This window comes from Rousettus aegyptiacus, unplaced genomic scaffold, assembly GCF_014176215.1.
Source record: "Rousettus aegyptiacus isolate mRouAeg1 unplaced genomic scaffold, mRouAeg1.p scaffold_m13_p_8, whole genome shotgun sequence".
NCBI lineage: Eukaryota > Metazoa > Chordata > Mammalia > Chiroptera > Pteropodidae > Rousettus > Rousettus aegyptiacus.
The window spans coordinates 32,373,256-32,395,813 of NW_023416311.1; the positions used below are offsets into that span (position 1 = coordinate 32,373,256).

At 39.5% G+C, this 22,558-nt stretch overlaps 1 long non-coding RNA gene across 1 annotated transcript in view; it reads right to left on the reverse strand.

The window, feature by feature from the left end:
* LOC107498610 overlaps positions 1–22,430 on the reverse strand; it is a 140,189-nt gene extending 117,759 nt beyond the window's left edge. The window contains exon 1 of the long non-coding RNA XR_004952550.1: positions 17,473–22,430. This is a non-coding gene — a long non-coding RNA (uncharacterized LOC107498610). The remainder of the gene's footprint in view (positions 1–17,472) is intronic.
* Positions 22,431–22,558: the final 128 nt, after the last annotated feature.

The window sequence follows — 22,558 nt, forward strand, 5'->3', positions numbered from 1 at the left end:
CCAAAATGTATATGAGTCTCAACATGCTTTGCATGTAGTCAGTGAATTGATTTGTAATATTTGAGTACTGCTTTGATAGTTTTTCAGTTATTATCAATTGAGTTAACTAAGCTTATAAAATAGTAGTTTTATCAGGTTTTAAAATCTTGGGGAAAATTCACTTCTGACTATAAATGGGCAGATATGTCATCTAAAGACAAAATATTCTTCACCATTTTATATGAAGTATTAAAAATGTAGTTGTGTACTCTTATTTATATTTAGTGAGGTTTGGCCAATATAGGAATGGGTTCATTTCAAAACAAAATTGCCTGTTCCTTTTAAAATCACATCATTGCAATTTCATCTATAATGAAATTCTTTTGTGAACTATTTTAATGAATTTGAATATTATGAGTCCCTCAGTTAAATAAAAATTTGATCAGTATGATTTAGTCTTAGAAATCACAGAATATTAGAGCTGGCCAACCTTAGATCTTATCTTGTCCCACCCCCCACCCCGACCCCTTATTTATACATGAAGAGAAATCTGACATTTAGAGAGTTTCACCGACTTAGCCTGAGGCCACAGTCAGTCAGCTGTCAGACCAGGTCTTGCCACCCACCCCAAATTTCCAGAACTACCTAGGCTCACCACAGGGGTATCATGTTATCTCACATAGAGCACCTTCAATCATTCTCTCTACAACACAGATTAGGAAGCAACTTTAAAAGCCTTTCAAAATAAGAGAGGTAAAAATTGTATAATTGAATAGCAACATTTATAATTTATAAATTTCTGGAACATGTCTTATTTGATTTTATAAATATTTATTGAGCCCTGTAGTAGGCAAAATTCTAGGAGGACTCCAATGAATGCTCATCCTTGTATTCCCTCTCCTTTGAGTGTGCGTGGAACTCATGAACATGATTAAATATCACTGCCATGATTATATTACACTGTATGGTAGAAGGAAGGTTATCCTGGTTGGGCATGATCTAATCAGGTTAACCCTTTAAAAGAAGAGAGTTCTCTGTGGCTGGTTATAGATGAAGAAATTAAAGAGATGTGTTCCAGTTAGTCTCGAAAGAAATAAGCATCAATATTGTGAACTGTGTAATGGGGCCACATGGCAAGAGACTGTGGGAGGCCTCTAGGAGCTGAGAGTAGTTCCTGGCCAATAGCTATAAGGAAAATGGGGACATCAGTCCTATAGCTTCAAGGAAATTAATCTGTCAACAATCAGTGAGTCTAGAAGAGGTACCTGAGCTCAAGCCCTGGCTAACACCTTGATTTCAGCTCAGTGAGACTCTGATCAGAGAATATACCCATACTATGCCTAGACTTGTGAAATAATATATTTGTTTCAAGCTGTTAAATTTGCGATACGTTGTTACACAGCGATAGAAGTCCCTACAACATTTGTAGGTGGTGGGAGTTCAAAAAATGAATAAGGCGCAGTCCTTGTCTGAGAGACAATCAGTGTCTCTTGGGAGCAGGAAGAGGCAAGTTAACAAAGCACTACAACGTAGTGCCATGAGAGCTGGAACTGAGACGTGTAAAAAACATAGCAGCCAGATGGGGACAGTGGTGGGAAGGCTTCACAGAAAATTAGACTTAAACTAGGTCTTGATGGTTGGATAAAAACAATAGGAGTAGGGTTAAGAGTGAGGAGGACATCCCATCCCAAAGGACTAGCATGTGAAAAAGAAGAGTGTGGAGGGACATGGCATATTTAGAAAATAGCAGGTGGTTTTGTATAGCTGTAGTGAAGGGGAGGGGAGTGAATGAGATGAACCTGACAAGATCGTTTGGGGTCCACATCACGAAGACCTCAAGCAATGTGATTTTTTTTTCCCCTGAAGTGGTGTCCTCCCTGTCCCCAGCTAGAGTCAGCTCTCTGGCTCCTGATTCTTTAAGTGTATCTGGCCTCTATCCCAGCCCCACTCAGTCCTTCTAGTCCTCAAACATGCTCAGCTCAGCAATCCCCTCTACTAGACCTGCAGGGCCTTCACATCTTCAGTACAACTGGGGAGAGAGGACCATAAACAAGATGGCTCATTTGTGTGTCTGATACCCTGTGTTCCCTGGCACCATGCTCTAGGCAGCATGAGGGCTGCATGGCCCATGTCCTAGGGTTGCTGGTCTTTCTCTTAGATCACCAGCTGGAAAAGTTCCAAGAGTTTCAGGGTCTGCTGAGCTAAGGGAGAGAATCCATTGGTTCCCTTCAGAAAGCAGGACTGGCCAGAGGCCCTGGATGTTTGTTCTTTTGGAGCACTTCCTGCCTGAGTATAACCATGGTATGTAGGCAGTGTGGGGACTTCATCCAAACAACAAACTTCTGACTTTAGAATTTCAAACAAGTAAACAGGAACTCATTATACTTACAGGGTGTTAAAGTGTTGGCTGAGGCACCAAGAAACAATAGGTGCTACATCCCAAAGGAAATACTAGATTACATAAGAATTGTTGGAGACTGGAGAGAGGATATTTGGAGAATCTTTTCTAAAGAAAATTGTGTTCTCACTTCCCCCCAAAGTAAAAGGTTGGGGTCACTCGATATGTCAAGAGAAAAGGGACATAAGTGGGACTCATCAGACAGCCTAATATATGTCCCTGGGTAGGAAGAACACAGCTCCCTCTTGGGAAATCATGTGTAAGATGAACTAGCAAGCCACCCTGGTGCAGACGGAAGGGGAGTTGCTGTTGCTCTGAGTTTGTCCAGGGGAAGAATGTGTGTATGTGTGCATGTGTCTCTTCATGGATTAGATCTGGGTCAATCATAAGCAAGGGCTGGCTAGGGGGAGCCTAAGGAGCAGGTGGACCTTAGAAGAGGGGAAGCAGAGGGAGAACACTAGGTTCCTAGTGGCTAAGGAAGTAAGTGGCTGTTCAAATGGAGAGAAGATTTGCCTGAATCTGGGGAACTGCAGGTGAGACATCACCAGCTGTGAGTGCGATCTCCCAAGATCCCACAAAAACCTCTGTAAAATGTGGTCTGCTTTAAACATTTACCAGACCCAGAAAGTTGAAAGGCATCTTACAACTTCACCAGACAACACTCATGCCCCTCCCCACATCTCCTACTTTCCCCCTTCCCAATCCTAGAAGGATCAGAAACTGCCAGGAGCAAAGAGAGAAAGACTTTCTCCTTCTACAGCTTCCCATCTACACATGGCTTCTCACTGGGGTAAGGGTAAGACTTAATTTTAAATCAAGTTCTAAGTTTTGCTTATGGCATTGGAATAGGCACAATAACACAATTCGAAATGACCATGGGACTTTCTGTTGCTTGAGAATACTCAAAAGAGTCCTGACACTATATGATTTTAATTTTATCCTAAACAGAGTAAGAAATTCCCCCATTGAATATCTCTGTAGTGGGGGACATAAACAAAGATGCTTTCTGATTGTATTCCACATTCAGAGTATTAATTACATTGTGCCTAACATTGTTTCTTACCTATATATCTTCAACAAATTTACTTATTAAATCTTATTTAAGAGAATAATGTGGTCATGTGACTAAGAATCCTGGAGACCTTCAGCAATCTCTCTGGTCCCAATAGGTGGCAAATCGAAAGGCAGCTCTCTAGAAACATAATATCTAAAAGGTGGTAAACATCAATGTTATGTCACTTATTATAGTCATTTTTATGTATTTGTGGTAATGATTACCTTTTCTTTCTGGCATTATGTTTGCAGAGATCAATTTGTTTTTATATAAAGACAGGTTCTGATACCAGGTCATCATAATATTCTCCCACTTCCAAGGAAATAGTGATATGACCTTTCTTTTCTTTTATTTCCTTAGCTGATGCTTTAAAAAAGAGTGGAATAAACATTGAATTTGGGACTGCATATTGCTGCTTGTAGTTACAATGCTGCTTTCTTCCACATGTCTCATCATAACATTATAAGGGCTTTCTAGAACACACAATTCTTTGGCCAGTTTATTGCAGGAAGCAGAAGTTCACTCAGATTAGGGTTGTTTTGTTTGTGTGTGTGTGTGTTTGTTTATAATAATACAGTCACTCATGGAAATCTGACAATAGGAATCACCACAATAGGGTCAGGCCTCAGGAAATCCTCCTAAGGAACCCAGAAACTGAGGCAGCACCCTTCTCACAGTGCTTCAGCTTCTTTCTTTCCCACTTCTCTCCTGGATCACCAGCTCTCCTGCTTACTCACAGTCTTTGCTTTCTCATAACTACAACTTGCTCATGCCCATCATTTCTACTGAACCTTCTGTTCAGCAAACAGTGGTCTGAGTTTCAGATTTTCTATTCTGAAATCTCAAAAGGCAAATTTTACTCAGCTTATATTTTATAACTAGCCACCCAAGGCATATGTTGGTTGATCAAGCCTATAGAAAGAGCCACCCTTGGGTCAGGTGTTCATCCCTGGCCCAATCAGCTGTGGAGACTAAGACCATGTGGTATGCACATCATAGTCACTGCCCACTCAGCAGAGACAGAAAGCATGGCTGGCAATCTTCAGTAGCCCTGGCACACATGTAAAAAGTTTAAGAGCATGTCATTCTACCATATTCGAAAGTCGAGATGAATGGTTTGAGTGTAATGAGGACTTGAACCAGGGCAGTGGGAGTTAGAAAGAAATATCAGAAGATACCTGAGAGTAAAGATGACAAGAATTCATGACTGACTGGAGGCGGGGGTGCGGGGAGTGAGCAAAGAGAAAACATGGAGTCTGGGATGATGCCCAGTCTTCATGCTATGGCTATTGGGTAAATCCTTGTACTTACATTTTCCCTCACAAAGAGAGTATAAGAGGAATGGGAGGTTGGTTTTTGATTGTGCTTTGCAGATGGGAAATATGGGACATGGGGGATTTGCCATGTTAATGGATATCCAGGTAAAAGATTAACGTTGGAAGTTCAAAACAGAGGTCTGGATTTGAGAGCCCCTAGAATATGATTGGAACTTCACCCATCTGGCATATGCAGAGAGAAGCAGACTAGAACTAAGCCCTGGGAAATACCAATCTTGATCATATGGGCAGAGAAGGGCTAGTGAAGGAAATGGGAATGAAAGGTGATAGAACCAGAGTGGGAAAAGTTCATCTAATATGTATTATTTGATGCCTGTCCTTATTCAATAGTGCCGTGCACTATTCTAAGCACTGGGGATAGAGCAGCAAACAAAATAGCCAAAGTTCTTGCTCAAGGGCTTGCATTCTAGAAAGAGATAGAGAATAAAAACATCACGACAATGGAAAATAACCCATATCTTGAAGTCAGAGGAAGAATTTTTCCCAGAGTAACTGACAGTATCAAATGTCAGAAGAGCTAGGATGAGGACTGACAAGAAGACACTGGATTTTAAAATTAGGAAATTAATACTATGGTAGGGTGAATAATGGCTGCCAAAGATATCCGGTCCTAATCCCTAGAATCTGAGAATGTTACCTTACGTGCAAAAGCGAATTTGCAGATGCAGTTAAGAATCTCGAGATGGGACATTTATTGTGAATTATCCAAGTAGGTCCTAAATGTAACCACAAGTGTCCTTATAATAGAGAGATTTGACTACAGAAGAGAAAGAAAATGTAACAATGGGAGCAAGAGGTTGAAGTGATACATGAAAGAGGTCATGAGCCAAGAAACACAAGGGACCTTCAGAAGCTAAAAAAGACAAAGAAAGAGATTCTTCTCTCTAGCTTTCAGAAGGAAGAAGCTCTGCTGACACCTTGAATTTAGTCCATTAAAACTGATGTTAGACTTCTGGCCTTCTGATCTCAAGTTTATAAGACAATAAATTTGTGTTGTTTTAAGCCACCAAGTTTGTGGTAATTTGTTACAGCAGCAATAGGAAACTAATACAAATGTTAACAATCTTATTGAAAAAAATTTGGTGGAGAGGAGAGGAAGATGTAGAATCAAAGAAAACTGCATTTAAATGATGAGTGAGAAATTCAGATAGCAAAGTATCCAACTTTCAGGAAATTTTCAAACATCTCATTTGATACTCTAAGAAAAAGTATCGGAGAGGAGCTTAAGACTTAATTAATCAATGCCCTCAAACACAAGTAGTGGTAGGGAAGTATCGTAACTTTCAGCCTATCTTAGAAGAGCTAAGCAACTGGGCAGGAGAATTCAGAGGCTTCCAGAGCAACTCTGGCACTGGAGCCAGAGAGTAAACCATGCCAACTCATCCTAGTCCAGACACACACCAGATCCAAAGCTCTTGCTTAACACAGGGACCATAATACTTTGATGCTATGACCCGGAATCCTACACCTGGCACAGATCTTACATCTATCCACTGACAGAAATCTATGCTGACTGTTAAGGCAGAACCAGCAGAGAATGGCCTCATCTGGCCAGTCTTTAATTTATGCACTGATATTTTGCATTTTACCTCCCCTCTCCGGTTCAAAAAGGATGACTGCCAAAGCTAAGGACTTCTGAATTCTAAAGCCTAGAAGGACATAAAGCTTCGGAGAAGGAGGGAAGTATTAAAATCATACAAAAGATGGAGAACAGCTCATCGTAGCAGTGCCAGATGATAGATTAAACACAATAAAAATCCAGCTATAGGCCCAAATTGAGTGACATAGGCATCCCTTCCTCATGCCAGAATGTTATATTTGAACCATTCCTGATAGACACAGGGTAGGCTTAATATTAACTGGAACTTTTCTTAATGATTTGGAAACACCAAGAAGTAGAGAAGGTACAAGTTAAAGGCAATTTCAGCCTACGACTTCATTGTGCTACTCACAATCCACCAGTGTGACCCAACTCCCTTGAGAAACCCTGATGGCCTTACTGTAGCCTTACTATAGCTCTGCACTGGACAGAAGACCCCAGCAGTTGTCCTCAGTCCTCCCAATAATGTCAACCCATGCCCTGGCCATTAAGGCAGAAGAAAGAGAAACAAACCGTAGACAACAATTCCCTCAAAATTGGGTTAAAATGTACAATTGCATCAGGGGACTAGGTCAGCTATCAGCTGAGAAACTCCGTTATTTAGGACAACTTACTCCCTGAGCAAGTAAGGAAGGTGTTACATGTTCTTTCTTAGGAGTTTAATGCTAAGAAGAGAAAAAGGGCATCTATTCACAGTCTGGGCAATAAAATAAAAAGGCATTAGAAGCTGGAAAAGAACTGTCAGTGGAACTAAGTTTTAGGATTAACTCCACCTGTCCTTCCATTTTCTTTGTAAAGTTATCCTCAAATAAGACCAACATCACTCTTTTAAGGTTGGAGGAGATTAAGACATTCAAAAACCACAGGTTGTGGGATTTATTCCCATTGTGAATGCTCACTTCTAGTTTCAGCCTTTGGTTCTGCATGACGGCTCTTGTCTTGAAAACTAGCAAGATTCCTGAATTTGGAAAGAATCCTGCTCTGTGAAACACTTTCATGTTAGAGTTTTTAGCAGTGTGACATTTCTCTACACTAGTAATAGAGGAAAGATTGACAGGCAAAGATACCATTGAGTTCTCACCTAACAGCAAAAAGCAACCTCCCAGCTGGCAGACGCAGGCCAACGCATTCAGGGCCTTTGAGTTATAAAAGCTTTTTTTTTTTTTTTTTTTTAATTTCTTTCCCTTACCTAATAACTTTAATAGACAAAAACATGATTTAGATATTTCAATTTGCTCTATTCATTTAAAGTGGTGTTTTCCATTTGTATATGTGTGACTAGAAGAAAAATACAATATTGCATTTTGTGATATGTTTTATAACCTGTACACAAAGTAGGGCCAAAGGATGTCTTCAGGAGAAATAAAAGACACTGCCGTCATTCTAAGTAAATTCTCTAGAAGGAAGAAAGAGTGGAACAGATGATTACAAATGCTTAGGGAGAAGCATCACTTTGCCAATGGTGCAGAGCCTACAATTATGTGCAATTCCCTACTTATATGTTTTGGTTATGCTGAACACTGAAAATAATCTAAATGATGGTGAGGAGAAAAGAGAAAGGGAGAAATTTAAGCATTCAATGGAAGGCGTTCATTTAAATGGAGACATTGCCTCACCAAAGAGGACAGTTAAAAGTTCGATAGTCCCCCTGGCATCCTATTGTCAAATCATTTTTTTAAAAACCATAGATTTGGGATCCTTATAAATCTTCCTTATTATTTTGAAGTCAAGAATAGTTCCTACTGCTTACAAAACATGATCACTTTTCACTGATATTTTTTAATGCCTTGACTGGTTTTGAATATTTGAAAAAGATAAATCTTCAACCCTTAGAAATAAATCTTCTGTGTCCTCCTTGCCAAATCCATAATAGATCCTTTTCTACCACTGACAGCAACATCAGATACGTAGAGGTCCCTTGGTTAGTTAGAAGTGTGCTCTGATTTTCAGCAAGAAAGTAAATGTAGTTAAAGACCCATACTAAGACATGTTCAGCACATGTTAGAAATTCTTTTCAGTTCAATTCTGGAGGTATTCCCTGAAGTCTCAATTTGACTATGGGGCTCATTCAGAGCTGACATCCTCCTCCCAAACTGGGTGTCCCACGGAGGGGAGAGAAGAGGTCTTCAAGACCAGGGCTGCAGCAGGTGAAACGAAGATGTGAAACTAGATGGGAGCAGGGCCTTGAACTCTTCAGAGCCGTAGGGTCTTCTCCACCCCTCACACTAGAGGTTAGTTTATGCCGAATTGTTGCTTTGAGGAGGGTAAGGCAAATCTGAAGATGAGCAAACCACAGAATCACTCAGAGGCATCAGAAAATAAAGTCTGAGATCTACAACAGCATGAATTTTTTTCTCTTGTTCTGCGGAAGAGAAGGTAATTAAACTACCTAGAGTTATATAGGATTTTCTATTTCCCCCCCCCCAACTTTTATGTTTAAATATATATATTTCATATTTTATTCTTTCAGCAAGCTCATGATATAAATAGGGCCAGTATTATTATCCTGCGAACAGTGAGGCTCAGAAAGGGGAAATGACCTCCATGAGGTCATGCAGTGAGTCAAAGACACCCCAAGGAATAATACCCAGTTCTGCTCTTGTTTAATCCAGAATATGTATGTACCCTACTGACTTTTAGCATCCCTTTCCTCCTTCTTCCTTTGGTGGTTCTCCTTTGAACATGATGCCTCACCACCTGTGGCATAAAGATGGATGCATGTTCAGAGTTGCAGGACTATTGTTTAAAGGTCCCCCAAGGGGCCTCTTTCCATTGCTTACCTGCAAAGACAAAGTTTGAACCTGTGATTGAAATCCCTTAGAGGCATCCACTGGAATTCCTCCCACCTAAAACTGCTGTAATTAGCTCTGTTAACAACTGTGATTGAACACGGTTTGTTGTAGTCATTGTTCACTGACAGGAGCAGATAAGAGCCACATCTCAGTGAGTGGTGTTCTAAATGGTGTTCCCTGCTTGGTTAAACTCATATAGGGCACCTGTCAAGGACGCTGTTCCCAAACTGCTAGCAGCAGGCAGTGTTGTTGCAATACCTTCGAAAGCCCACAAAAGAGGCCATGACAAACCCCCGGCGGGTACATTCCCATGCATTGGGCGAAACTGTATCTATTTTAACCTTGCCCAGGATCTGACTGCCCCTCATTCTTCTGGAAGACATAGGTGTGGCCTTGCATGATTTAGAGAAAAGCCAGTCTTGGTCTTCCTGATCTTTAAGACTTCTAAGGTTTCAGATCTTCCCCACAAGAACACTTGTAGGTAAAAGTTACAATGTGTAGTACAGTTTCCCTACACTTTTCAGACACTGTGCTCTTCTTACTAGAAGCAAAACAAAATGCTGTTTATGAGCACTTGCTGATGAGACAGAGACAAGAGTCAGTGTGGGTGCGGGATGGGAGGTGTTGCCCAGGTAGTAAATCCAAGCTACTCATACCAAAGGAAGTGTTTCTAGGGAAGTTTCTGAGCAAGAGGTAGATACTTAGTCATTCAAACAGGCCACAAATGACTGCTTCATCTCCAATAAGGAAAGCTGTGATGCCAAAGAGCTCACAAAATGGTGGGATAGCATTTCTCTTTCAATGTACCCTTTATTCACAATATACATTCCTTTGCTAAATATTAAGAGTCTCTGTAATCAAACCCTTGTTGACAAGGTGTTAAATAGCTACAATTTGGCTGGTTGGTGTTATTTCAACAATAGTTTTGGCTGGTTGGTGGTATTTCAACAAGTTTTTTGCATTATGATTCTAAATAACAATGACAACAACAACAAAAACTCAAGCCTTTCTGTGGTCTAAAATATTCTGCTGTATATATGTCATGCCTTACCATCTCTAACACTGCTCTTTTATAATTCTACCTCATTGTTTTCTCAGTCTGTCTCCTTTCAGTGCTCACTGCTGTTGTCATAATTGAGGACTTTATCATCTCTTGCCTACACACTGCAAAAGCCTAGCATCCTAAATGGTCTCCCCTACTCACTGTCCTCCCACCCCATCTCCCATCTACCTCATCATCATTTTCAATTATCGTTCCAAATCACAGGCCTGATTGACCACTCACAAATTCATCATGGTTCTCAATTGCTTATAAAAATGAAAACCAAACTAAAGAACTTAGCACAGCAGTAAAAGTCCTGTATCTAGCCCCCATCTACTGTACCTTTCATGTATCCTAAACTCCATCTATTCTAGATAACTTGCCCTTACATGGAAGCACCAACACTTTGACAGTATCTTTGAGCATACATTCCCTCTTTACAAAATCACTCTTTTTGAATTAGCTCAAATGCCATTTCCTCCAGGAAATTTTACACCATTTTCTTCCAGTTAAAATTAATTAATCACTCTTTCCTCCGAGTTTATCTAGCACCATATATTATATATACATATATATGTATATATACATGTACTTTATTAAGATATAATTCATGTGCCATACAATCCACCCATTTAAAGTGTAAAATTTAATGGTTCTTTAGAATAATCATGGAGTTGTGCAACGATCAATTTTAGAATATTTTAATCATCCCAAAAAGAAACCCTGTACCCATGAATAGTCCCTCCCCATCTTCCCCCACACTACCTACCAGCCCTAGGCAACTACTAATCTATTTTCTTTCTCTACAGATTTGCCTATTTGAGATACTTCGTATAAATGGAATCATATAACATGTGGTTCTTTGTGACTGCCTTCTTTCACTTAGCATAGTTTTTCAAAGTTCTTCTATGTTATAGCATATATCAGTACCTGATCCCATTTTTTGTTGAATAATAGTCCATTGTATGATTATACCACATTTTATTTATCCATTTATCAGCTGATGGACATTTGGTTTGTTTCAACTTTTTAGCAGTTATGAATAATCCCTCATATATACTCTGATTACCACTTAATACGTATGGCTTAATATTATGTTTGTTTTATCACTTGATTATAAACACCTTGTGAATAAAGGCCACTATTTTCACTCTGTAATCATATATAATAAGTAGTCAATAAATGTTTGACAGATGGATGAATAAGCAGATATTATAGGTTCTTATTATATCAATTATCATACATACTCAGAATAGAAACATTAGCATGGACCCAGTAAATTTACTAATAAATTATAACATTCAAACACTGATGATTCTTAAATAGACTTTAATCTCAGCACTATTTCCTGGAATTCCACATATCGCTACTATAGTTGATTATTTCATGGAGGCAGCTGTTTTGCTAATAATTGTGAACTGGGTAGACAGAAGCCTGGAAGACGTCAGACTTTTTCTCCTAGAATGACTCCAGAGTGTCTTATTGTTACATTTGGCTTGACCGAGGCTATTATTCTACTCTAGAGTGATGGTTCTCAAGCCTTGCTGAGCATGAGAATCTCCCATGGAGCTTTTTCAAGATACAAATTATCTGGGTCCCGCCTCCCAGATTATGATTATGTATCTTGGGCAAGGGCCCAGGTGCTCACATGTTCTGAAAACAATAAAGATGCTTCTGATGCACAGCCAGGTTCAAGAATTCCTATTTCAAAAGTTGCCTTGAGGTTAAAAAGAATTAATTTTATAGAGCATGTATGAGCACTTTACTCCTGGAAAATATTTTACTCATCTTGGGATCTTGCCCATTAATACTACCTAACATTTATTAGGCACTTTTTATTTGCAAAGAGCTTTGCAGTCATCTTTTATTAGCTAGGCTTGCATGCTGGGTGACCTTGTACAAATCAAATAATCCCTTTGGATCTTAAATTTCCTCAAATATAAACTGTAGGAGGTAATACTGACCCACTCTCAAGGGGCATTGTGGAGACTAATGGAGGACTGTAAGGCACTCAACAAACATAAAAATGTTATACGCATGCTTATAAGACAGGAAGAAACTCCTAGTCACAGACTTTTAAAATGAAACAAATACCAAAATAAATTCTCAAACAAGCCTTCCTACAACCTTCGTCATCACCTGAAAGATCCTTTCCCAGCTCCAAAATGCAGCAATTCGCCATTTGTACCAAGACTAATAAACAGACCTAATCTGTAGTCACAAAGAAAACAAAGCTAATGATGGCAGCAAATAAATATATAAAAGAGCTCTGAAATATAGTTTAAACTTCTTATTTATCATTCACAATGCAATTAGAGATTTTGTCTATAAATACACTCTGCTGAAAAAATATTCTTATAAAACATTTGTGCCTGTTCACACAAGTCTTTAAGTTAATGCTATAAACTCATTGTTGATGTTAAGCTTGTAGTTGTTTTCTAGTTTGCTGATGGTTTTTACAAGGCTATATTAACCTCTCCTCACTTCCTCATCATAGCTGAAAGAATATATGGTCAAAATGAGACCTTGAGACCTATTTCAAGTCAGGGATGGGTAAAAATGGGAGAGATAGGGGAAGTTCTTCCAACGTTGGAACCAGAGATAGGTCTTGTAAGGATGATGATCTACAACAAAAGGCTCATTTGCACTATTTTCAGTTTCTTAGGAAAAGAAGTCAGACAACAGACATGTTTTTTTCTTTTTTTCCATTTTGCTTTGAAAGGACCACAAAATTTCAAGGGCCAGGTCCAATTATATATTCCAGTTCATCTACAATTGAAGGTTTCTGTGACTCTGAATGAGAATTTGTGCCCTCGTGCCCACCATACCTGGTTTGAGCCATGAATCCTAAGCATGATCTTTCTGGGGCCACTTGACCTTGATAATGCTTTCTCCTTTGGGTTCCCAAAAGTTTGGGTTATATTCCCAAGGGCAGTTGTCTGCTTTTGCTTTTGTTAAGCTTAGGACCTGCTAACAAATTCTATTAAACAAATATTTATTGTATACTTATATCTATAGACAATATTGTAGTCGTTACTAAAGAGGCTATCAAGAGTTCCTTGAGATGTTTACAGGGTTACTATAAGTCAATGATCTTGGGTCACTGAATCAGGTCAAGACCAACAACCACCTCCCTACAGGGACTCCTAAGGTTTGGTCAGCCCACATGCTGGTTCCCTGGAAACTCCCTAGACTAACCTTCAGCACACACCAAATTGAAATGTCATTTAACTTCTCATACATTTTTCTACCTGCAATATCCGATTAGACTTCCATCAGAATTCAGAAGGTCCTGTGAAAAGAGCCTCAATGCAAGAAGCCTCATTGGTTGGAGAAGTTACTGTTTTTAAATAACGTTAGTTCCAGCATGTTTCTAACTCAGTAAACATTAAGAGTCTCAGCACTTTTGTTGAAATCTTAAGAAGAGAAGGAACTACATTGGCTTCATTTCAATAATTAGGAGAAATTAATGCTAATACATGCCTTTAATGGGATTCGCTTAGATATCCTGAACACTTTCTTCCATCAATGTGTAAAATCCCCAGAAGTATCTATTTGTGGGTTTTTTCCTCTGTAAAGAGATGCAAATGGTTACTGTAAGTTTATGATTTCCTATGAGTCTTTCAAAGTCTTGTTTTCTCCATACTTCAAGGTAAGCATCCTTGCTTTACAGATCTAGAAACCAAGACATTATGAATTAGTTTCGTCACTTTCCTCAATGAAACACAGACCACCACATCCCAAACCATTACTCTCCTTAAAATCAGGTGGCATTTTAAGACAAAGGAGAAATCAGGTACAATTTTCCAACCCAGTGCTTGTTTTACATATCTTTCACAGGGGATATTAAGGATCATAGATGAAATTTAATCATCCTTACATGTTAACTTTACTTTCTCTCTTTCCAATTCGAAAAAAAAAAAAAAAAAGGAGAAATACTCAACCATTTACTCTTAAACATATATGATTTGGTTAGTAAAATATCATCTGAGAAAAGTAAAATATGACACTGGAGGGTTGAGATACAAGGAGAATGTTGTTTATTGAGATTGAAATACCTAACTTTGGTAGTTCCCCATTTGTCTTCATGCAGAAGATCAAAACTGGCCTGTTATTTGTGGTGGATATTTGCTCTAGAGGAAGATTTCTCTACCTGATCATGGATAGCCTTTAAAAAAAACCCAAAACAAACAACAACAAAAAACTCTTCCACAAAACTAGACCAATGTGAAGCACTCTATTTAACAGATGTTAATATTGTCAGTTTTAATTTTTATGTCACTTAAGTGTCCATCCACCTCCTTAGAGCATTTCTTCATTTCTTTGGAGGAAAATCTAAATAAACCTATTTGTTTCCTTTCTAAATATTTTTTTGAGTTAACGGTAATACTTTTTTCACTTGTATTGTAGTCCTGATGATTAAACAGTAAAAATGCTAATTAGAAATCTGTATTTGGAGAGAAAAAGCTATTTCTTGATGGGCAAAATTCAAAATGAGATGGAGACCTTATAGGTCACTTAGATAAATAAGTTAGGTTGCACAGTAAGGGGAAGGGATTAGAGACTGAATCGACCAATTTGAGAGAGATTCTGATTTAGTGGAAAGACTAATCTGAGATCAAGAATGTATTAAAATTGCTCACACTATTTTAAAATGTCCATACTACATAAAGCAATCTAGAGATTCAATGCAATCCTTATCAAAATACCAATGGCATTTTTCATAGAACTGGAACACATAATCCTAAAATTTATATGGAAACACAAAAGACCCCAAATAGTCAAAGGAATCTTGAGAAAAAAGAACAAGTTAGAAGTAACATGCTACCTGATGTAGTTTGATTACTACAAGGCTATAGTAATCACAACATCATAGTACTGGCATAAAAACAAATACATAGATCAATGGAACAGAACAGAAAACCCAGAAATGACCCCAAGCCTATGTGATCAATTAATCCATGCAAAGGAGGAAGGAATAGACAATGGAGTAGAGAAAGTCTCTTCAATAAATAGTGTTGGGAAAACTGGACACATGCAAAAGAATGAAACTGGATCATCTTCTTATACCATATACAAGAATAAACTCAAAATGGATTAGAGACTGAAAGGTAAGACCCCAAACCATAAATCTCCTAGAAGAAAACATAGGCAGTAAACTCTCCAACATTGCTCTTAATTATTATATGTATATGTCTCCTCTGGCAAGGGAAACCAAAGAAAAAATATGGGACTACATCAAACTAAAGAGTTTTTGCACAGTGAAGGAAACCACTGACGAAATAAAAAGACAACTCTACTGCATGGGAGATGATATTCACCAGTGATACATCTGATAAGGGATTAACATACAAAATTCATAAGGAATTTATACAACACTAAAAAAACTACCTGAATAGACATTTCTACAATGACTTTTCTACTTGTACAACTATGTTCAAGATCAAATAAGTACTAGACAATAGACATATGAAAAGATGCTCAATACAACTAATCATCATATACTACAATGAGATATTACCTCATACCTACCAGAATGGCTATCATCAATATCAACAAACAAGTGTTGGTGAGGATGTGGAGAAAAGGGAACCCTTGTGCGCTGTTGGTGGGACTGCAAATTGGTGCAGCCACTATGGAAAACAGTATGGAGTTTCCTCAAAAAATTAAAAATAGAGCTGCCATATGACCCAGTAATCCCACTTTTGGACATTTACCCAAAGAAATCTGAAACACTAATTTGAAAAGACATATGCACCCCTATGTCCATTGTAGCATTATTTACAATAACTAAGATATGGAAGCAACTTAAGTGCTCATGGGAGATATATACAATGGAATATTATTCAGCCATAAAAAGAATGAAATCTTGCCATTTGCGATGATGTAGATGGACTGAGAAGGTATTATGCTAAGCGTTAATACCTTAGAAATAAGTCAGACAGAGAAAGACAAATACCATATGATTTCACTTACATTTGGAACCTAAGAAACAAAATAAATGAACAAATAAAACAGAAACAAACTCATACATACACAGAACAAATTGATTGTTGACAGAAAGGAAAGGGTGAAAAAGAAGAAAGAATTAAGATACCCAGATCGCCAGTTATAAAAACAGTCACGGTGATGTAAAATACAGCATTGGGAATATAGTCAATAATACTGTAATAACTATGTATAAGATCAAATAAGTACTAGACTTATTGGAGACAACCACATCTTAAGTTATATCAATGTCTAATCACTGTGTTGTACACTTAAAACTAATATATCGTATGTCAATGGTAAGTAAAAAAAGTTTTTAATGCTCATAAAACTAAAGTTATCAAAATCCAGACATTTATTGTTCATTATAGGGCAGAGGAAACAGGGGAAAACACATTTTGTCTTTCTTTTTGGCAGGGAGCTGACAACTTTAGACAAAATACATGTTAAAAAATTAATTTTCTCTCCTATTTACTTTTTATTTCTGGAAAGACACTGAGCTAGGGTGAGGGGTATATTATTATATGGGCATCCTGGTCCACTGTCCAGAATCTGCACTCATTCTTCACATCAGTGTCCGTGAGGAAGTCAAGAGTGCTCCTTTCGAATTCTACATCTGTCAGTTATTAGCTACATCGTGGGCAAGTCTGAATCTCTAAATGCATTAGTTTTTTTAAATCCATTTAAGGAGGAATAATATGTATCTTGTTGGAATGTTGTGAAGGTTAGAAAAATGGATGTTTGGGAAAACACCTGGAGACTAAGCATAGCCCTCAGTACATGTTAGGATAATGAGTGAATAAGAAAAGTCAGAGATGAGTTCAGTCCCCATTTTCCACAAGTTAAAATTTATATATTTAGCTGGGCATTCGGCATCCTGAAGAATCTGCTTCTTTCCACTCTCCAGTCCTTTTTCCATGACTGCCCCACTATAGTCAAACATTCTCCAATATATCTTGAATATGCCCACCTTCATATCTACGTCATTCCCACCACCCTCAGCTTCCAGTTGCCAAAATTCTACCCCTCTCTCAAGGGCCTCAAATCAAGTCTTCGTAATTTCAGGGGACTCGCCTTCTCTTCCTCTAAACCATGCTCCTTGCTATCTAGAGAACTCCTGGAGATGTAATTCACAAACTACTTCTTGCCTCAATGGACTGCAATTTCCTGCAAGGCTGAGGCCACATATCCAGTACCCACCTCTGTGCACCATAGAACATGGTGCCTTGCCAAGAGCAGATGCTGAATAGACTCATGATGAAATGAATGCATAATTTCTTACCCTGCCCCTGTTGTGCTTTTGGACAAAACACTTTACGTCTTTCAGTCTCGGTTGCCTCAGCTGTGAACAGAGGATAACAGCATGGATGTACTCCCCAGGTGTGCTGTGAAGAATAAACCAATGACTGAAAAGCAATTTCAAAATGTGAAATGAACTGCTGCATATGTTACATAATCAAAATCATTTCCCTCTGTACTGTTTTATTTGGCTCCATATCCTGGAATCCTTTGTGGGTTTCAGAATTTCACAGATGTAATACCATCCACATTAGCACCTAAATTCTCTTGGGTAATAAATGATTGTGTGTATTATAACTCATGACTATTTTTCCCTGGTATACTTAAACATGTGAATCTGTCATAATTTGAGCTATTCATAACTAGTGATACGATTCATTTCTAAGGGATAATCTGTGTTTTTCCTTCTTTGGTTGACCAGTTATCATTCCCATATTGCTAGCTTCAAGGGAACCAACTTCCATTAAATCCCAAATCCAGATGAACATGTTTAGAAGCCCAAATCCTCTAGGAGCTTATAATCTCAGACCTGGAAACGAGTTTGGGGTTTCGAAGCACTACTTGTTATCTGTGGCCCTTTTTATCTCAAACTCTGAATCCCTTATTTGCTTTATTGTAATACATGTGCTACCAAGTACTCACTGCAGCCTGATTTCCTAGGTATCAGGAAAGATTAGATTAGCCCTTCCCACATGAAAGCAAGGCAATGCTAGTTTAAAATGCTATTTTCTTTCTTAATATGTTCAAGAAAGAGGTTGCCTATAAAAAAATAAATTTTCTTGGAATATCTATAGTACCTATAAAAAGCAGCTTTTGATTTTAGTGTATAGTGGGATATTTTCCTAGAATAGTCCTTACACATAGGTAGAAACTGAGGAAGAAGAGATGGCAGCAATATCATGAGGATCAAGTGAATCATTGGATTAAAAGGTTTAGAACAATGCTCAGAACATAGTAAGGGCTCAGTAACTATTAGGGGTTGCTATTTGAGCCTGCGATTCATAATAAGCCAATGAGAAAAATCCGATCACCCTTTACTTCCCACGACTTCGGCTCAGAGAAGCGAAGCAACTTGTCTAAGTTCTCAAGTTAGGAATCAGTGGAAAGAAAATCTAACCTTTGGTCTATTGTGTTTCCAGAGCCCATATTCTTTGCCCTGTTTCTTAGAATGATCTACTTTTCTTATTTTTTACTTAGATTAGGAGTCCATTTTTCCTCCCTGAACACATGATCCTCCCTTTCCGAATGCCTAATTCCTCAGTGTTACTCATTTTGTTATGAAGTTTTAAAATTAAGAGTATTTTTTTTATTGCTTTAGTGAACTTCTGCCCAATTTGTCTAGTTTTATGTCAGGCCATTTTTTCAAGATCGCTCTAGTCTTTCATCCTCACATAATGGTATCCACTTTTAAGAAGTTTAATGTATAATAGTTTTCTTCTGGGGCAAATATGAGAAAATCTCATGTTTTGTGGAAGAGAGGCTTTCCTTCCCCACCCATATCTGTTATTACATTTTTACTTAGTTGAACTGTGGCAACATAACAACTCTCAGATGGGCAATTGCATTGTCATTCAAATGCAATGAGATATCATTGTTTTATGGCTGGTGTCACCCTGGTTGCAGATATTGTGCCAGAGCAATCTGTTACAAAAATACAAATACAAACACCATATTTTAATTTGCCAAAAAAACACCTACATTATATTTTGTAGTCTATATAGCAATTAGTATTTCAAAGTGCCTTATGATCGGTTATCTCTCCTAGCTCTGTAAAATTAATCAGAGATATCACTGCAGTTTCATAGATGGAAAACTAAGGTATGGGAAGGTTAATAGCTTGCCCAGGGTCTTAGAATGAACCCATAGCATAGGTGGTATTAGAATCTGCTGCTTCTGATTGCATTTCTTTGCTAAGGTTTTTAGCTCAACCTGTTCAAATTCTGAATAATCTTCAAAGTGAATATATGTTGAGAAAAGTGGTGAAAATAGAAAAGAAAAATGCTATTCACTTAAGTAAAACTTCCAAGACATTTAGTTATCAAAGAATAAGGATTGTGAGGACTCTTTTCCCTTGTTTTCACTTATAGATTGAAAGGACAACAACCCAATGAGATTTAAATAAAAATTGCAAGTGTAAAGAGGAATTGTTCAGACCACACTATATTCCCATTTCAATATCATTTTGTTCTTCTTTTCAGCAATCAGTACTTCTACAAATGCCATACATTTGAAGTGCTTTGTAACTATTGTCATGGTGTCTCCTTGAAGCAGATAAACGGTGGACCAATTCTGCCAGTGCTGTTTTATGGTCAAGGAAGTAAAGGGAAACAGAGGTTAAGTGACTATTAGGAGCACTCAACCTGCCAGCTGCTCAGATTAGAACCAGGACTCCTATTAGTCACGCTCTATTGAAATTTAGGTTCCAAAATTTTGTTTCAGTGTCAGATGGGTAACAGTGCCTGAAGGCAGATTCGCTCACCATTTACAAAGGGATCAGCTTTGCTTCCACTGTCTCACCTCAATCTCCTCATTCCCAAGCCATGCCACAAAATTCCTCATCCCGGAGAGAAATTTCCTTTGGTGAAATAGGTAGAACTAAACATGACTTCCCTGTCCAGATATCCATGGTTTTCTCTTTGTTTGATACAGATAAGACTATAATGAGTTCTTAGATAAGTAACGAATCTCATTTTCCTTTGTAGAATATGAGGATGGCCTAAATTCAAAAGATCGTTAAGGAAACTGGCAACCAACGGAATAAGTCTGTGTCTAAGTGATAAGCTCTTGTCAAATACCAATTAAAACAGAAGATGGTGTGGAAATATGAACATAGTTTAGATGTGCTCTCTTCTCATGTCATTCATTCTATAAGGGAAAATGAGAACAGCTACTTATCCAAGGGCCCATAGATAGTTGTGTCTGTATAAATGGAACAAACAGAAAACCTTAGAAATCAAGACATGGAAGTCATTTGTTTAGTTCTAACTTATTTCATGAAATTTCCTATTTCCTTTTTTCACCATCTAACATAAATGCTATGCTATAACGAAGTACGGTCAACAGCCAGTGTTTGGCTATTACCAAGGTGATTTTTAAAATAATCATTGGCATCAGTGAAAAACCTTCACAGTGTTAATACAGTAAACTTTTCCTCTAATTATATCCCGGAATGCGGGGCAGGGGGCGGCGGTGGGGGGGGACAGGGGAATCCAAGAAAATATATATTTCTCCCTTACCCCCCATCCTGACCTGGGCAGAGACCTGGTATATAGTCCATTCATGTGGTCTACATCTACTTCCTTGTCAACAAAGGCCATTCTCCCAGGCCACTCAGCAGCATGCTAAGCAATCATTGGAACTGAATGATCTCCCTTGTCTGTACCCAGATGAGCATTTAACTTCGAGCAATTTCTGCGTCACTAATCAACTTGGGAGGGAGGGGGCTACTTACTAAGAACTAAAAGCAGACTGATTTTCTTGTCTTTCTGACAGCCTGACTTATTTATGGACCTTTCCCCATTGAGATAGAGAAATCTGAGGTGACACAATTTGAAACTCAGTCCAGTCCAGAGTCACCTCACAATTGCAGACTTCCCCAGTGGAAAGGCCATTTCACTCCTTTTCAGCAACATGCCCTTTGCCATCCTTCTTAGCAATGACCTTCATCAGAACCTGCACATGAGAAGGAGCTACAATGCAGGTCTTTATGGGGGCCAGGCAGCCACTGAAATAACACCTGTGGAAGTCTATTCCTTCACACATGATATCTTGAATACTTAACTTCAGTGAAAAACTAAAACTTTTGGACTTCTTTTATCTTAAGGAGACAATGATCAATGATGAAGGTGTTCAGGGCACCAGGAAGCTTGACTCCTTTCCTGCTATGCATACCTTCGTTTTAGTAACATGGGTTGGTTGCCTACCTGTGGAAGATGCAGTTCTAGGCACAGGAGCCCCTACTCACCCATAGCTTACAGTTCAGGGCTTACTAATGTTCTAGGCCTCAGCCTGGAAAGCGATCCCAACCCTTTGCTCTATGACTCTTATGTCTCTTTATATCCAGCTCTGCATGTGTGCTACAGCCACAGTAAGGGCCTAAAAACCGGCTAAAGGGCTCACCTAGCCAGCCAGCGATATGCCCAGCGCCGCGAAGCCTTTTTCCAGGACTACTCAGCCACAACTGATCCAGCAAGCTCAGGCTTCCCCTATACCCTACACCATGGAGGTCTCTGGGCTAGGTCCAGGGACTTCCGAAGGGGAGGGGTCGCGAGCATGCACAGTGGGTCAGATGTGGAGCTCTACGGCGTTCCTTCCTTCGAAGATGGAGGGTTCTGAATCCCTTTGGCGGATCCAAGGGATAGCAGGAGCCACCGCTGAGGATGCCACCTCGCAGGGCAGCCCAACCGGAAGGAGGATCTCGCGTGTTCTGGCGCCGTCGAGTGCCGGAGATTTCCTTTCGCCCCGGAGATGCAAGAGCCCGGGGCGCCTTGGTCGGAGAAGGGAACCTCGGTGCCTGGTACTGTCCCTGATAGTGGTACTGTGGAGGGTACGAGTGGAGAAGGGACGAGTAATGAACTTTCCGGGAGGTCTGTGGAGTCGGAGTTTCGTTTCTGGAATAACCACCAGACCGCAACAAGAACCTCTTCCAGAGGTCCTGGTGCTCCCAGTTCCGGGCCCAGACCTTCACTGACAGCTGGGCGATCTGGCCCGGGACTCATCCTTTTTAGGTGTTGGTTGCCCCCGACTGCTGAGATTCCTTTGAGGCACTCAAGTTCCGCACCTTCTCTGTGCGCCAGGTGTGGGCGTTGTCTACCCAGTCTCGGCCCGAACTGCAGCTGGGTTTCTCGCTTCACAGCGAACAGACTCGCTGCGGCTCCGAGCCTCTCTCGGCCAGGGGCCTTCCAAGGCCGCCACTTCCCTCCGGAGGCGCCGGAGTCCCGCCGCAGCCGCCCCCACAGCGCGGGCCCGCAGCCCCTGTTCCTCACCACAGACAACTTGACCGCCGCTCGCGCGTCTCCTCGCCAGCCCTCGGCTGCGGCGATTGGGCCGCGGCCACAGGGCGGAGCCCG